Below are 18,258 nucleotides of genomic sequence, written 5' to 3'. Positions count from 1 at the left end.
GGGGCCCCCACCCATTTATGTATACTACTTCACTTCATTATCACATGGCTGACCACCTCACATGTATACATAACAGTCCCCTTTTTTCAGGTGAGCTAAAGATCTTATCCAAAACCCATCAAAGTTAATGGGAGTATTACCTGACTTCAACAGACTGTGGATTCTAGGTTATCTCATTTATCTTAGTATGTTTATGCGAGTGCTATGTGAAATGATAGCAGCAATTTTCAGCTCATCAGAACTGATTTGCCTTTTCTTTTCTAAATAAATGTGTGGTGTGAGAAGCAAAAAAGGTTTATTTTAGTGTGAACCTATGAACACTTCCCTCCCCCCACTGGTTTCGCCAGCGGTGTGCATTATGTTCATATAGGTCTAGCTGAAAACTATGCTTTTTCTAGCCAAAGGTTCCCACTTCAAATCTAAACAATTTTTCTTGATTATGATGCATGTAATAAAAATAATAATACCATCACGCTACTATTGTGCACTTTTCATGAGTTGATCTCAAAGTACTTTATAAGGGATGTCTGTATCAACACCTCCATTTTACAGGTAAGGAAACTGTGACACACAAGAGATTAACTCACTTGCCCAGTGTCACTCACTACACGCTATGGGCTAACCCATCTCTGATATAACATCATTGATTTAATCATGGATAACTGCAATGGAGTTACGCCAGGGACGAATGTAGACCTCTCTCTTTCATTCAACTGTGCAAAAGTTGAACTTAATTATGGTAATATCACCATTTTCTCACATAAAACCTAAATTCAGGGATTGACAATTTGGGCATCAAGATTAAGTTTTAAGTGAAGTCTCGTATTATGTATTTTGAATAAAATGCCATTAGATGTTTTTTACGCTGTGAGTTAAAAAAATGTTTTGTGGCTTCCAATGGGTTTTTATTTTCATATACAGCACATTACTGTGCCTTTAAATAGCTTTGTTAAAAATAAAATTTGGTAACATTTATTTGTAATTTGGACAGAAGCCTGTAATAAAAATGTCACACAGCACCATGTCTATCTGCTCGTGCCACTACTGCTTTTTAAAATGAAGATCAAACAAAACTTGTTACTGCAGAATTCACCTCTTCTCTGCCTTTTGGTTAAAATCAAGTTTAGAAACAATTTAATATTTAATATATTCTCTGTCTGGGAGACTTCCGGGATATAGACTCCATGTTCTAATAGTACTTTTCCCACTGCCAAGTACTTTGTGGATCCCAAATGTTATAATCTGGTTCACAAGTTCAAACAACTAAATTTACCTAATACCCAATGTCTCTCAAGAGACATTATTTCTTATCAGGTCACTAATCTGTGAATTAGAAAAGAAAGATTTACATGAAACAAAATTTAGTGACCAGAAAAATGCCTGAAAATAGAGTTCTGTGACAGAATGTTGTTTTTTATTTTTCTCAGCCTTTACAACCATTAGAAAAATAATGTGTCTTTGCAAAATTAGGTACATATAGAACAAAGGAACCATTACAACTCATCTGTGAAATTATATGCTTCTCAGAATTTATGTTTAATTATCTAAAAATCTCAAAATACAAGTTTAGTTGCTCCTTGTTGGCCATTGCCTCATTCCAGAATATCTTTACTAAAGGAACTGAAGGGTACCTTTTAACGTTTTTCTTAATAGTGACTAGTGATTTTGGGTGCCCAACTTGAGACACCTGGAGTGTCCTGACTTTCAGAAACTGCTAAGCACCCAATTTTGAAACACCGACTCCTTTCAGATTTCTCTAGTTGGGTAGCCAAAAACTAAGGCACTCAGAATCACTAATCACCTTTGAAAATCTTGAACATGAGTACAATGAGATTTAGGCACATGCTTAAAGTTAAGCACATATTTACGTGCTTTGTTGAATGAGGACCTAAGCACTTTAACATAGACATCAAATATTATTTGGTGGTAAAGATGTTTTAGGATGAAGTCAACAAGGAGCTGCTAAACATTGATTTTTGTTTTGCTAGATTGGGATCCTAATTCTCAAAGAGGCTGAGCACCAGCAGTTCTCACTGAACACCACAAACTCCCACCCTCCAAGAGTTATTCTTAGTCTTTATTTGAATAATAGTAATAAAAACCAAAGAAACACTACATAACCTCATCTAAATTGTGTTATGGTTTATATTTTGTTACTCAGTTGTGTCCTTTTCTTCTTTCCAGATAAGATTAGTTAGGGGTTGAATGTCACCCAGTTGAATGGACAGAGTTTGAGGTCCTGACAGTGCCTACACTTTGCATCATGACATTCAAAACATTGAATATGTATAACTTGTTTCTATAAACCTCTTTTGGAATAAGGGACTGATCAGATTTACCTCACTGGGTTTTTGTTGTATAGTTTTTACCCTTTTCACCCCAGTAGCCCAACTGTTCTCATGTGTGGGGAGGAGTAGGGCATGGGGAGCACACAGAACTATTGGTGTTAGGGAGAGATTGCGGGGTGAGGAACGACGTCTGGCTGGTCAAGGTGGGACAAAGGAGACACAGAGCCCAGGCCATGGGTGAGGTGGAATGAAGAGGGGGGCACACAGACCGCCAAGCATGAAAGAGGAGATGAGTCATGAGAGGGTGGCCCACAGGGAGCCTACAGGTTGGGATGGAGGGATGCAAGGAGATCATATCTGGCAATAAGCTTGACCTGCACAAGCTATGAATTGTGTCCCCTCCATCTTATTCAGTGACGACTCCAGACAGTTCTTAAAAAAAAAAAAGATCTGCACTGCTTACTTACACAATTGGGACAGGTACTGTATATACTAATTAAGGCCCCAATCTTAAAACGAGCTCCATTTAAATACAGGGTTCTGCCAATGCTAAGCCAGTTGCAGGATCAGAATCTTAAATGAATACATCTTTAGGTGAGGTCTGACCACTGTGACAAAGTTCCTCCTCTTCCTTGGTGGGTCCTGCGCTTATTGGCGGATTTGCTCATTTCAGAGATCTTCCCCTCTGGTGGAACCCACAGTCCGGGTCAATTCCTCCTGCGTCTGATCAGAGTTGGGAGGTTTGGGGGGAACCTGGGCCTGCCCTCTACTCTGAGTTCCAGCCCAGGGCCCTGTGGATTGCAGCTGCCTCCTGTAACAGCTGCATGACAGCTGTAACTCCCTGGGCTACTTCCCCATGGCCTCCTCCAAACACCTTCTTTATCCTCACCACAGGACCTTCCTCCTGGTGTCTGATAACACTTGTACTCCTCAGTCCTTCAGCAGCACCCTCTCACTTTCAGCTCCTTGCGCTTCTTGCTCCCAGCTCCTCACACGCACACCACTAACTGAAGTGAGATCCTTTTTAAACCCAGGTGCCCTGATTAGACTGCCTTAATTGATTCTAGCAGCTTCTTGATTGGCTGCAGGTGTTTCAATCAGTCTGTCTGCCTTAATTGTTTCCAGAAAGTTCCTGATTGTTCTGGAAACCTCCCTGTTACCTTACCCAGGGAAAGGGGACCTATTTAACCTGGGGCTAATATATCTGTCTTCTGTCACTCTCCTGTAGCCATCTGACCTGACCCTGTCACACCATCCATACCATAAACCTTTGTACAGTACAAACATATGCTTAACTATTGGGCAAAATTCTCTCTCGACTTCAAGAGAGTTGCAAGTATTTGTGAATTTGACTGACTTGATTGCAACATATACACTACAGTGTAACACATTTACACTATTACCTGTATTTAATATGTGCACATACACACACACACACACACACAGTTTTACTACTGAAAATAACTAACAAATATGTATCATACTACATTAATGATAGTGATATGTTTGCTTAATACTTTGGGGAGCTCATTTTGTCCAAATAATAACCTACAAAACTCCCTATTCATGCATGATATAATATCCTGGAAATATCTTCTATAGCATCCTAATCTGGAATATATAACAACCAAAGAAAAAGCTGTCCCCAAAGAACCCATTCCAGATTTTATATAGGCTTTAGGGCATACAAATATTGCCTGCTGAAACAGGACTTTGGAGAATTTAATTAGTGCTGTACTGTTTGCCCTGAAGTGTGGACATATTTTAAAAAGCAGATAAGTGTTTTAATACAAAGTGTGATGATGCAGAAAAACCACCCACCACACAGAAGGAGTTAAAGAAAGCCTTTGGGCCAGCTAGCCCTGCCCTGTCCTACTTGTCTGTAGCCAATGCCAAACCTAAAGGGGAAAAAAAGGAGAGAACCTGGCTCAGTTTGGGGCTGACTGGCTAAGAGGCAGAAGTTAGATGCCCCCCTGCCTAAAGGGAAGGACCACTAGCCTGCCAGATAAGGCAGCCACCAGGGAACAAATACCATCTCCCAGGCCAGAGGAGACAGAGGATGAGGCCTAGAAGATTCAGTGTTGATAAATGTAAAGTAATGAATGTTGAAAAACACAATCCCAACTATATATAAAAAATGGTGGGATCTAAATTAGCTGTTACCACTCAAGAAAGAAATCTTGAAGTCATTGTGGATAGTTCTCTGAAAACATCCATTCAGCGTGCAGCAGCAGTCAAAAAAGCGAACAGAATGTTGTATATCATTAAGAAAGGGACAGATAATAAGACAAAAGAGATCACATTGCCTCTATATAAATCCATGGTACACCCGCATCTTGAATACTGCATGCAGATGTAGTTGCCCCTCTCAAAAAAGATATATTGGAATTGGAAAAAATTCAGAAAAGGGCAACAAAAATTATTACGTCTATGGAACGGATGCCATATGAGGAAAGATTAATAACACTGGGACTTTTCAGTCTGGAAAAGAGATGATTAAGGGGCAATATGATAGAGGTTTATAAAATCATGATGGGTGTGGAGAAAGTAAATAAAGAAGTGTTATTTACTCCTTCTCATAACACAAGAACTAAGGGTCACCAAATGAAATTAATAGGCAGCAGATTCAAAACAAACAAAAAGGAAGTATTTTTTCATGCAACGCAGTCAACCCGTGGAACTTCTTGCTAAAAGTCCAAAAATTTAAGTAAATTCACAGAGGATAGGTCCATCAATGGCTATTAGCCAGGATGGACAGGGATGGTGTCCCTAGCTTCTGTTTGTCAGAAGCTGGGAATGGGTGACAGAATAGATCATTTGATGATTACCTGTTCATTCCCTTTGGGGCACCTAGCATTGGCCACTGTCAGAAGATAGGACACTGGGCTAAATGGACCTTTGAGCTGAGCCAGTATGGCTGTCCTTACGTCCTTATGTAGGAGCACTGGTCTAGGACAGAACTGGGTAAACCAAAGCACAGAGACCTTGTGCGGTTCTGACCCCATCAAACTTACGGCTGCCCCGCCGAGAAGAACCTGGGACCACGAAAGGACTCTACCCAGGATCCACAAGGGGGCACTGCTAGAAACAAGCCACCACTACAACTTGGATTATAGGGGCCACACTCCAAACTGAAGGGACAGTAGTAAGAAATAGCCCAGGGCAGCAGACATGGATTCTCTGCTGGGAGCTCCCCTACTCAGGAGGTGACTTACACACGGCCTTGGACTGGAACTAGGTGGAGTGGGAGGGCCTGAGATCTCCTACCTCCTCCCAGGCTTAAAGGTTAAGGCACCTCATCCAAGCTGAGGGTTGGCAATAAAGCACTCCAACCACTAGGCAACCTGGCCCTCCAAGCCCCATTACACCAAGTCTTAGTTCATTAATGCAAGAACCTACATTATACACTCTGACCTCATCCACATTACAGTTTGGACAAGCTTAAGATATTTTCAAGAACCAATTTTTGACAATGATATTGGGTAACAAGGCTTCACTGGTTGATGCAAGTCAGAGTGGTTGGGACATCATTTATTTTTTCAACAGTTATTGAAAACCATTTTCTCATCTCTGCTGGAAGGAGCTGACTGTTCTTATCTAATCAGTCTCCTGTCATTTCTGATCTAAACCAATGACCTTCCCTAAATCATCGTTGTTCAATGTTTCTCTCGTCTACAATAGAGCTCCCTGTGTTAAATAATTCCTGTGAGCAAGAGAGGTTGGTATTTTGAACCCATGTTCTTTACCTGCAAATTGTGTTTTGCTTTTGATTACTATTGATTTCTGGATCTTTTAATGTAGCTCATTTCAAAATTATTTTTCTTCAGCTGTTTTATAGGACAAGCTTTAAGTGTAAAGAGCTATTTAACACAGGGACACAAAAAATCTTGCAGATTTTATTTTCAAACTTCCCTACATACCTGATTCTCATAATCAATTGCAATGTCAGTGTTACACGATTCTACTGCTCAATAAGTGGAAAAAAATGCACTAAAAGCTCTTTATTATAGTGGTCATAAAAACTATTTTTTTAACTTCAGTTTTTCTGTAAATTTTGGTATCTGTGGGCCTCAATCAATGTCAAAACTTTCATAATTTCTGTAAACTGTTGGATGATTGGTGAGTGGTAGCGGTAAGGCAAATTGAATTTTGAAGGGCTCATTTTCTTTTCATTTCATTTCAATTCTTTGTCCACTTCCTAGTCCAACAAAAGAACATATTTCCCCCAGGTATCATGTACATCATATGAAAGATTACAAGCAAAACTGTTTATCTGCAGCACTTCTTTCCCTCTCCTTCCAACATGTCCTCAACAGCTGAATGTAATACATAATCCATTGCATCTGAGGGGTCCATTTTTTTTTAAATGCTGTACAATTGCCAGCAAGGATAATGTGCCATAGTAATCCATGGCCAACCAGTCCAGAAGAGAAAAAAATATTGACACTACTACTGGCTACTATTCCATGCCAGCATGAGATAAAATAATCTTGATATCTATGTAGGACCCAGTTTGCCAATGTGGTTCACACAGTATATGCTACTATTTCCAGCTGATATACATCCATTAAGAATGAAAAGAAAAGCAAGGACTGTTCTGTGTGTCTGCCACATTTAGCTAAAGGTATGCTTGTTCATCTGTTATATACTTTATGGTGCTTTATTTTAATAGCACTTTCAGAGACAGTTAAGCAAGTAAACTTTATAGTTACACAGAAGACTAGAGAAGGAACAAATGTACAAAGGAGCACTCATAACATAAGAAGCTCACTAGATACCATTCCCCCACTATAAGTGGAAGTCACTAGAGTTTTACAAGGTACACTTTATAAGTGAAATTTTGCTTTTAAATACAATTCCCTTTGGGAGCAGTTTTACAGCACTTACACAAACAAGAGTTCCAGAATGGGAATTATGTGCATGATTCTGAACACAAAGTTTGGTTTTAAAGGATTTAAAGTGCCCTTCCCTTCAACAGCAAGTTCCATGAGTTCCTTCTTGAATGTTTGGAAACTGCTTAGAACAATGTGGGTTCTTCTTTCCAGAGATGTGAATAAATATTATATTATGAATAACGTCTTCTGCATTTACCAGCTAGCAACAACCTACCCACCCACTTTTATAGTACCGACTGGAACGAACAATTACACTCTGATTTGTTGGGTGGAGGAAAGTGGATAGATTAATGACCACAACAGCTGATACATTTAAAAAATCAGTTAATCTCCACCTATTTTGAGGTAGACCATAATCCCTAATGTAGTTCTGCAAAACTATCACTTAATTAACCTTAAGTAAAACATTTGTTAGCTAACAATTAACATAATAGCAAACTGCTCACTAACTGTTGGGTTAGTTGGGTGGAGGAAAAGAGGATGGATTAATGACCACAACAGCGGATACATTTAAAAAATCAGTTAATCTCCACCTATTTTGAGGCAGACCATAATCCCTAATGTAGTTCTGCAAAACTATCATTTAATTAACCTTAAGTAAAACATTTGTTAGCTAACAATTAACATAATAGCAAACTGCTCACTAACTGTTGCAAGGAAATTTGTTACTGTTCTCATTCCATCTATATTTATTGGTCTAATAGAATTTTAATTTTTTTTTTTTTTTATCTTGCAAGGGAAAGAGAGATTTTTCGACATAAACAGAAAGCAGTTTTAAGAGTGGGATTTTAAATTCCTCCCCCTCCCCCGCACAGTAAACAGAATAAGGTAAAGGGGAAACAAAGAAAAATTAAAACATGTGGAGAGTAATAAATAATAAAAAGGTTACCTGCAGCAAATGATACTTAAATATTCACATGTAAACAATGAATTTTCCTGTAGCCTCCAGAGAATGGCTGTGCTATTCATTGTATAGACCCCTGAAATCATGCTATAAGTGTTCCCCTTATTCTGATAAGGCAAATAAACTTTAGGAATATTCATTATATGCTCCATAAAATCTACTTTCCTATTAGGTATGCACTCCATTCCAGCTTAATGCAACATGGGCAAGCCCGAGGCTCTGGGTGAAAGGGCAGCTCTGATTGCTTGATCTCAGAAAAGCTCAGCAAATCTTGCTATGAATGTATGTTTTGGGAGGTGTTCCATTGCTTTATTCAAACTGCTGATTCCATGTTAAGCACAATACTGAGAGTTAAGTAAGGTTTCCTATTAAGAGAGCTTCATTCTGCTCATCTATTGATTAATTACGGGAAAATAATGTCTGCTTCTCTGTCTCTTCGTACAGTCCCACTTTATGCACCAAAAAGGTAAAGCTAGATTGCTTTCTCCTTTCAAAAGATGAATATAAAAACATCCCCATGCATGACAGCTACAACCATGCTGTGGATTAACCAAACTGTACAAACATTTTAATAGAAAGATTATTTCTCAGAATTGCAGCAACAATTATGCAAATACTAGTTATGGAAAGAGTAGTGTGTATATAATCTAATTCCTTTTATTTTCAAAGGAATTTAAGCCGTTGCAATCTCTGCAATTCATCCTACTATACTGTTGGACAAATTCATATATTCATCTGTCTTTCAAGTAATGAATGGATGAGCATGCAATTCCTCTCTATTTCCAAACCTGTAGTTACTGGAGGAATTACTCACAGTATAATAAGCACTGTTACTGCCATTTTTATCTTCTTCACTGCGTGGAGCTAAAGGCTAGGAATCTGCATGGTCCTTTGTAAAAGTCCACTTCATACCTGGATATGAACTTAGTTTGGAAACCACACATTTGTATGACAGCACATATAGGCAGAGCAAGCAATATTTACTTCTAAAGCTGGAGCTATCTAGTCATCAAAGGAACTTAAAATATTTCGTTAAAACAGAATATGAAATAATTCCAAATAGTTTGTGGAAAATTAATATTGACAGGCTAAATGTGATTGTATTTACTTTCCTCACTTTGCTGAAAAGTTTTCAAACTGTAAGGCACCATACCAGAGACTAAAATGTTATTTAAAAATACACTCCCTTTGAAATATAGTCCTTGAAATGTTGAACATGACAGAGGCACCTTAACTAGGAGCCTCAGTAGATAATCTGTATTCAAAGCTATACAGTTATATTAGAACAAACAACATGACTTGGGCCTGGCTAAGCACACCTCAGATGGTTTGGTTGTCTCAGCAGATGTGTATCTGTTTTCAATATGGTCCTAGTTAGAGATAGAATTACACTCAAATTTCAAACCCACTATTATTATTACAGCATCCAAAGGTGAATTACAGGTGTAGAGTTTGCAGTGCTGCTAACTCTCACAATTTTATCACAAGGCTCCTGGAGACATGCCAATTTGTGAAAATCTAAGTTTTCATTTAAAAATATTTCTAGCAATCATGGTTGTAGCGAAAATCATGAAAATGTGACGAGTACAACCTCAAGGTTCAAAAACAAGAAGGCAAATAAAAAGAACCCATAATATTGTTTGTTTGGTTTGTTTCACTAGTTTGTTTAATACTTTACATTATTTTAAAGCCATGATTATGATCTGGGGGGAGGGAGGGCAGACATGATTTTTGAACACTTGGGATAGGCAATATTAAGACTCTTTTATATGTCCTCCTGGATGTCTCACCATCAACTTAAACTTAACACAGCCAAAACTGAATTCCTGATCTTCCCTCCCAAATCCTCTCAACTCCAATCTCTCTCATTACTGACAAACAGCATCATCATAGGCGCCAACTCCAGAGAAAAATTAGTGGGTGCTCTGCATCCACCGGCAGCCAAGCTCCCTGTGCTGCCTCACCTCCTCCTCCACCTCCTTCCCTTAGTGTGCTGCATCCCCGCTCCTCTGCCTACCTCCTAGTGCTTGCCGCCACCAAACAGCTGTAGCAAACTCCGGGAGGGAGGGGGGAGGAGCAGGAATGCGGTGTGCTCAGGGGAGAAGGTGGGGAAGAGGCGGGTCCAGAGCAGGGATTTGGGGAAAGAGTTGGAATAGAGGCAGAGAGAAGGCGGAGTTGGGGCAGGAACTTTGGGGAAGGTGCTGGAATGGGAGTAGGTTAGGGGCAGAGTTGGGGCAAGGCCGGGGGGGGGGGTCAAGCCAATAGAAGTTGGCGCCCATGTCCTTCCTTACACTTAGGCCTTTAACTTGGCAGTCATCTTCCAGTGCTTTCACTCTCCTCTGTGTATGTGCAGTCCATTTTCAAATCTGGCAGTTTCTTCCTCCATCACATTTTCAAGATCCAGACTTTCTTCTCCATTCAGAGAGCTAAAATTCTTGCCCCAGTCCTTATCTACTGTCTTGATTATTGTAACCTTCTCCAGTAGGACTCCTCTAACATCTTTACCTGTTCCCACCATGCCACACAAATACACAGCCACTAAGTTCATCTACCTTAATTGTTGATGACTCAGACCCCCCCCCCCACTCTTGGACGCTCTCCACTATCTCCCACACCTTTTCCAACAATGCCCACTCCTTCTTGTTGCCCTTGTTTCTTTACAGCCCCCATCTCTTTTGCTTCCCTACCAACACCCGCCGCTTTTTCCCATTTCTCAGTTTATCACATCAGTTTACTTACAATAACTCACATAAGCAATTTAATCTTTCAGCACACTTAGAAAAGGGTAAACCTGACATGAGTACTAGAGCAGTTTACACAAATTTACTGTTGTAAAGCAGTGGTATACAGTGCAATATATTTCTTTCATGCCTTTTACCTGATATATATCATTATGTAGTGTGAGAATGGATGTGCAACTTAAGAAGCATGAGAATGGATGTTTTTACTCAGGCAAAAATTGTAATTCTTTGGAAATACAGCCTATGTAGTATTAGAAATAGTGCCCAAAGTAATTGTTCTACATATATCTTTACAAAGAACCATACTAAACATGATTGAAATTTAGCTATTTTAATTATAGGATGTAGTTCTTTTAACAGTTTGAAACTTTAGGTGCTCTAAAAGCTTTATTTCATGATTTGGAGTTTTTATATCCAAAGGGACCTTTGCCAGTGCACATATGTAGCCAACTATGTCTTAAATTCTAATGCCAATTTTAAATGGAATTTCAGAGAACCAGAACTCTATAATTCACCCCACTTTCATTTCTGTAGTGAAAAGAAATATTGAAACAGCACCTCCCACAATACACATGGTGCTTGATATCACAAATTAACAACATCTTAGTATCAGTTGTATGTTATAGTGTTTTCAACAGTTCCTCCAACCTAATCTATATTTACTGTGTTTTTTACGAGATGATGTCTGAATTAATACATTCATCATTATTGTACAATCACAAATGTTGGCATTCCTAGAGCAAGGTTGTATCAGCATTTATATAATGAACTTCATTTTTTTTTTTTTGTTTAAACACACATTGAAATCAGGTTCATAAAGACTCAACCCACACATTAATTTTCAACATGGTCAATTTGACCTTAAAATAATCAAATACAAAGAAAAAAACCTGAAAATTCTTTTTGATCCTTGCCTAATTGATGATCAAGTTTTATTTACAAAATTAACAATGGGACACTAATCGGCTCATAATGTGGACAAAGCCATTCCGACATTGAGAAGGAAAAATAAGCAAAGTAACTGGCATATTTAAATCAATAAACCTCACACACTGCCTCCACTTGTCAAACTTCCATTTAAAACTCAGAGTTCACACACAGATGTCTTGAGGATAAGGCCCTTAGTGTGCCTTATATTCCAGAGTCACAATGATACTTATGGGTCCATGAGTCTTAACAGGCTTATTTTTTAATGGACAGCTAGACAACTTAGCCCTGTGCACCACAAGTGCTGCTATTGTGCCTAATAAGTAACAGTGCTTCCCTGGCTGTTCAGCTTCTACTTATGCCCTGACTTCCAACAGTTCAGTGGGAAAAGTATAATAAAAACAGGGAAGAACAGACATAGGTGATCAGTACATTATACTGGTTCCTTTCTTTAGGCCATTCCAAGCCTTGGTTCTTCTTTTTGGACGACTTAATTAACCTTTTTTAGATCACCCCTGACACTTGAAGACTCTGCTATTTTGGACACTCGAGGCCTCAGTGGTCAGATATAGAGGTGGGGCTAGGGGTGTGTAGGGAACGGAGGGCAGACTAGCAGACACTGAGCAAGTGGACAGGGAGTCAATTTAATGGTAGGATTTTCTATCTTAATCAAGGATATCTTTGGAAGGGTCTGCTTCCAGGACACCTTGAGTATCTTTTTTGATTCTCGGCTCCAAAATCAGGAAAAGATGAAACGATGAGTATTTATTTTACCTGAGATAAATCATAGCTGCTCTGTAAAATCAGAGACACTCTTAGAGATGGGCCTAACCCAAATCTGAATCCAGTCCAATATTGTGGATGTATTTGGATTTGAGCTTTATAAATAAGGCCCAGCTGTTAGACTTCTATACAGCTGAAAAAAAAATTACCAGCTAGTTACGGGATAGAAATTTTCACATTAGTAGATAAGACTGCAATTGTGTCTAAGTCCAGGTGAAGCAGCTGTATTAGCACCTAATGTTCCGCAAGTGCACACGACTCTAATAACTTAGCCAAAGAAGCCACTAGGTGGGGAGAAAGGAAGAAGAATCTGGAGTTAAGGTGGGGAGGAAGGAAGAGTTGTGGGAATTAAATAAGGTAAGGTGAGAAAAAGGCTTAAATAGAAGTATGAAAGTAAGGAGAGAGAAGAGATGGGAAGAAGAAAGAGGGAATATATTGAAGAAAGAAACAGTGCTGGGTTTTGGGAAGAGTAACCAGAGTACAGACTGAGGAAATCCAAAGAAAGGATGACAAAAAGCACAGGAACTATGGAAGAACAGAAAACCCAGTAGCAGGGCAGGAAAAGGAACAAGAACTATGATAAACTATTGAGACAAAGGTTGATTTATTTGATTTATTATGAAATACTTCACTTTTCATTTTGAAATGGGTGAAGCTTATCACTTTGGTAAGTCGGGGAAGGCAGGGACAAGACGTGAAAGAAGAAGATGGTAATCTGGGTTCTTTTTTTTTAAAAGAGGGATCTGCTTTCAAATTGTGTAACAAACCATTCTCTCCCCTTTAGCTTAATATATATGTATTTATGTAATCATGTACTCTATTGTAAAAACCAAATCAAGAAACCTACACATCTGAAATCAGAAATCCTGTGACAGCAATAGCAGAATCGAAGGATTAAATCTAATAGATGCAAAACCAATACACTAGCCCTACCGTCTGTTTGTTTATGTTTAATAATGTATCCAAAGCTTCTATTACTTCTGGCTCAGGGATTTGGGATGCTTGAAATTTTAATAGCTTTGAAAGGCTGAAAACTCTCCTGTGAATTAAGCTGTTTTTATCTGACATGCATCACATGCGATGTTTAAATGGAATTTAGAACATCTTAGATATGAGAACTAAAATGTTTTTAAAATGGACATATCATGGGTTTTTTAATTAATTTTCCCTCAAGATTCCAGAAGATATCACACAATTCAACCTTAGAGACAGACACTTGCCCCTGCAGCATGGATATATACAGTCATTATAACACACACTTTGGATGACAAGCACTTGTACTAGGGGAAGAGGTGGTGATACAAGTAGAATTATTCTGTGGCTCAACAGGGCAGTGAAACAAGATACAGGAGTAATAACAACAGGAGTACTTGTGGCACCTTAGAGACTAACAAATTTATTTCAGCATGAGCTTTCGTGAGCTACAGCTCACTTCTTTGGATGCATAGAATGGAACACACAGACAGGAGATATTCATACATACAGAGAACATGAAAAGGTGGAAGTATGCATGCCAACAGGAAGAGTCTAATCAATTGGGATGAGCGGTCATCAGGGAGAAAAAAAACTTTTGAAGTGATAATTAAGATGATCCATAGAAGGTGTGAGGAGAACTTAACATAGGGAAATAGATTCAATTAGTGCAATGACCCAACCATCCAGTCTCTGTTTAGGCCTGAGTTAGACTCTTCTGTTGGCATGCACTCCACCTTTTCATGTTCTCTGTGTGTATAATATTCTCTGTCTGTGTCTTCCATTCTATGCATCAGAAGAAGTGAGCTGTAGCTCACAAAAGCTCATGCTGAAATAAAATTTGTAAGTCTCTAAGGCCATGCTACACTACAGGATAATATCGAATTAGCTAAAATCCGGTTTTATAAACTGATACAAATTCGATTCATGCGGCCACACTGAGGCATAGTAATTCGGCGTTGTGCGTCCATGTCCGAGGCTAACGTCGATTTCTGAAGCGTTGCATTGGGGGTAGCTCTCGTAGCTATCTCATAGTTCCTGCAGTCGTCCCCTGCCCCTTGGTATCTGGGTTGAATCATTATTGTCGCGGGTGGTTCTGGGTAAATGTCATCAGTCATTCCTCCTCCGGAAAACATCAGCTGACAATCTTTCGCGCTGTTTTTCCCTGGATTGCCCTGCAACAAACCCACCCGTTGCTTCCCTTCTCCCCCAACTCTCCTGGGCTACCGTGGCAGTGTCCTGCCCATCTTGTGTCATGAAGTAATAAGAATGCAGGAATAAGAACACTGATTAGTGACATAAAATGAGGGGAGGCAGCCTCTGGCGCGATGAGTCCAGCAGGACATTAAGCGGTGTGGGGCGAGGAGCCCAGCATGCTGCTGCTGATGACAGTCCAGAGCAGTACAGAATCTTTTCTTTACACAGGCAAGGGAGGGGCTGAAGCCCCCAGTTGCTATGATGAAGTTAGTTATTACACTTCTGTCCTATCTACTGGGAGTAACCAGCAATGTTACCCTCATGTCAACATGTTAGATATTCATGAGGACGGTTATAGTCCTACTGCACCGTCTCCACCAGGGAGGGGAGAGGGAGAGGGCGGATACTGCTCTTCACTGCTGCAGCATCGCATCTACCAGCAGCATTCAGTACACATAGGGTGACATTGAAACAAGTCAAGAAATGATTTCTTTCCCTTTTCTTTCACGTGGTGGTGGAGGGGAAAAAACTGAGGAGCTATTCACTGAACCACGTCAGACACTGTGTTTGAACCTACAGACAGTGGAGCTCAGCCAAAATGCAAATACTTTTCAGAGACTGCTGTGGACTGTGGGATAGCTGGAGTCCTCAGTACCCCCCCATCCATGAGCCATCATTTCAGTCTCTGGCTTCCCGTTACGCTTGTCACGCAGCGCTGTTATCCTGGAGATTTTTTTCAAACGCTTTGGGATTTCGTGTTCTGTAACGGAGCTCTGATAACAACAGATTTGCTCCCCATACAGCGATCAGATCAGTATCTCCCGTACGGTCCATGCTGGAGCTCTTTTTGGATTGAGACTGCATCGCCACCCGTGCTGATCAGAGCTCCACGCTGGGCAAACAGAAATGTAATTCAAAAGTTCGTGGGCTTTTCCTGTTTACCCCGCCCGCTGCATCCGAGTCAGATTGCTGTCCAGAGCGGTCAGTGGTGCACTGTGGGATACCGCCGGAGGCCAATAACGTCGATTCCATCCACACTAACCGTAATCCGATATGTTAATATCGAATTAGCACTACTCCTCTCGTCGGGAGGAGTACAGAAATCGATTTAAAGAGCCCTTTATATCAATATAAAGGGCATATGTATGTGGAGCGGGGTACAGCATTAAATTGATTTAACGCTCTTTAAATTGATTTAGTGTAGTGTAGACCAGGCCTAAGGTGCCACAAGTACTCCTGTTCTTTTTGCGGATACAGACTAACACGGCTGCTACTCTGAAAGGAGTAATAATGACACTGCTCAGCCTAGAATACAAGGCAAAATGTTGTAGTGAGGGAAGTACGGAGCCTCATCAACCTAGGGAGAGCTCTGTGAGGGCCTGGACAGAAAGTAAGGCAACGTTAGTAGGCAGTAGTAAATATTAAGAATGACTGGATAGAGCTGTAACTTTACCCTCCATTGAGGGCATTTGCCCTCTAGCTTTCAAGGTGATGCATGATCCACAGGAGTGGATCTACCACTGTTCCTGGAAACTCTCATATCAGTAGCAGTGGCTGTCTGCAAAAAGACAACCAACTAAAAATGAATTCAGTTTCATTTCATGAAAAACGTGTGAATCTTTTAATTATGTGCATTGTGCCCAAACCTTGCAGCGATGGTTGCATTAAAAAATTGTTAATAAGCTAAAAGGTTTTTCCCCATTTAAAATGTCTATGATTCCATTTCTATTCTGAAAGAAAGTTTTCAAGCATTTTTAAATACTTGCCAAAGAAATTCCTTTCTAGATTAAATAGGTCGACAGATGTTGGATAGCAATAGCCAGAGGAGGAGTAACAGCATAAACAATGAGAAGTTTGACTATGCTGGTGCTGCATAAGAACTCTAGCATTCTTAGATGGACTGCTAACTAATGCTAAAAGCATATGAAACTAATTTACTACTTAGCAAGACTTCTCTTTAAATGGAGTTCTTTGTAAGAGCTGCACTATCGCTGCATCAGTTTAATATATTTGTATATTATATGTATTATAAGGCTGAGGTTTAGAATATGGACAGAAATATTTCTATAATCAGATTTGACATTTTGTATATTTTATTTCTTGGATTGGCAGTATTCAACTTTTATTTCTTGATGGATAGTATCAATGTTTATTTTTAAGCATTTTCTTTTCTATTTTATAAGGTTAAATTTTCACAACTGTGCAAAATTATGAGTTTTAAGCTTTTTATTGTTATTTTAAATTTTCACAGTTGCTGGAGATTATGGTGGTGATCAGAAAACAATTTGTAAATGGCAATAGACGTTGAGATTTAAAAACTTAAACTTTCATAACTGTTAAAATGAATTGTCAACATCACATATCAAAATATACAAAGTAAGTATCCATAAACCAAACTAGTTAGTTCTCAAGAAGCATTTTTCTTACTTTGCCTATCTGTAAATTTCTATTGTTACCTATTGAAATACTTTTTCATCTGTTAGCATGTAGGGTTATGTCAACATTTACCAACACTTACTGATAGGTATCTAATCCTTCCAAGCCTATTTATTTCTAACACTACACTATTTAATTAAAATAACTACTTGTTTAATTGTAGTGCCTGTTTACCAGGGATAAAATTTGGCAGATGCGAAAAGTAATAGTATTCACAAGCTCTGTGCCTATAATAAGCTTCATTCACTTTAGATGACAAATCACGGAACTCCAGCAGTAGATTGCACAGGGCTTCATAATATGATCATCCTTTTTCTTTCTCGCTCAAGATGCAGTGACATCAGCTGATTGTCATTCACTCAAAAATTACATATGTTTCTGGATCAAACTTTCTGCCAGACTGGGGTCAGAATGGAAAAGTAAGTGATCTCATCTCAAGCTCTGCACACTTGTGACACCAAAATGAGATGCCTCTCATAGTTGATTGTACAGATTTTTATCTTCTTTCTAGCATGCTTTTGATCATTACTGAAATATTCAGTGGTGTTGACACTAGGCTTCAGAATCAACACATTATTGCTAGCATTTCGAGAATTTCTTGCTTCTCAGAGCTACTGTTTCAGGCTGCCTGCAGATTCAAGGAGACATAGCTATTACTTTGGTTCACGATTTAGAAGCTATCTTGCCGTCATAAGGGGTAGAGACATCATATTTTTATAATGAAATCTTAGCTTCCAGAGCACAAGATGGCAATCTTCCAAACATAAGTATCAGCTAGCTGAGACACCCCAGAATCATAAAAATATAGGGCTGCAAGGAACCTCAAGAGGTCATCTAGTCCTTTCCCTCATGCTAACGCTGAACCAAGTATAGTTAGACCATGCCTGACAGAAGAATCAGCCCAATTTGCCCAATGCTACTTACTAAAGATAGGAACATGCTGAAACACTGATTGGAGGATAGATCAATGTGGTACTAGAATAACAGATGGACTAATGTAAGAATTCTCATCTAAATAGTATCCACACATTCAGATCTTGAATTCAAATTTGGTAAGCACTTAAATTTAGAAATACAGCTAGCAGCAGCCAACATCTAGCTCCCATTGTATAGAA

General features: G+C 39.3%; 1 protein-coding gene across 1 annotated transcript in view; it reads right to left on the bottom strand.

Moving 5' to 3' along the window:
- The window catches only part of GRID2 (glutamate ionotropic receptor delta type subunit 2), a 1,102,380-nt gene that overhangs the window by 566,082 nt on the left and 518,040 nt on the right, over window positions 1-18,258 (bottom strand). The gene's annotated exons all lie outside the window — the stretch shown is intronic.

The sequence above is a fragment of the Chelonoidis abingdonii genome, chromosome 5, assembly GCF_003597395.2.
Source record: "Chelonoidis abingdonii isolate Lonesome George chromosome 5, CheloAbing_2.0, whole genome shotgun sequence".
In the NCBI taxonomy this organism is placed as follows: Eukaryota; Metazoa; Chordata; order Testudines; family Testudinidae; genus Chelonoidis; species Chelonoidis abingdonii.
The sequence above is the reverse complement of the archived record's forward strand: the minus strand, read 5'-3'. Positions and strand labels throughout refer to the sequence as shown.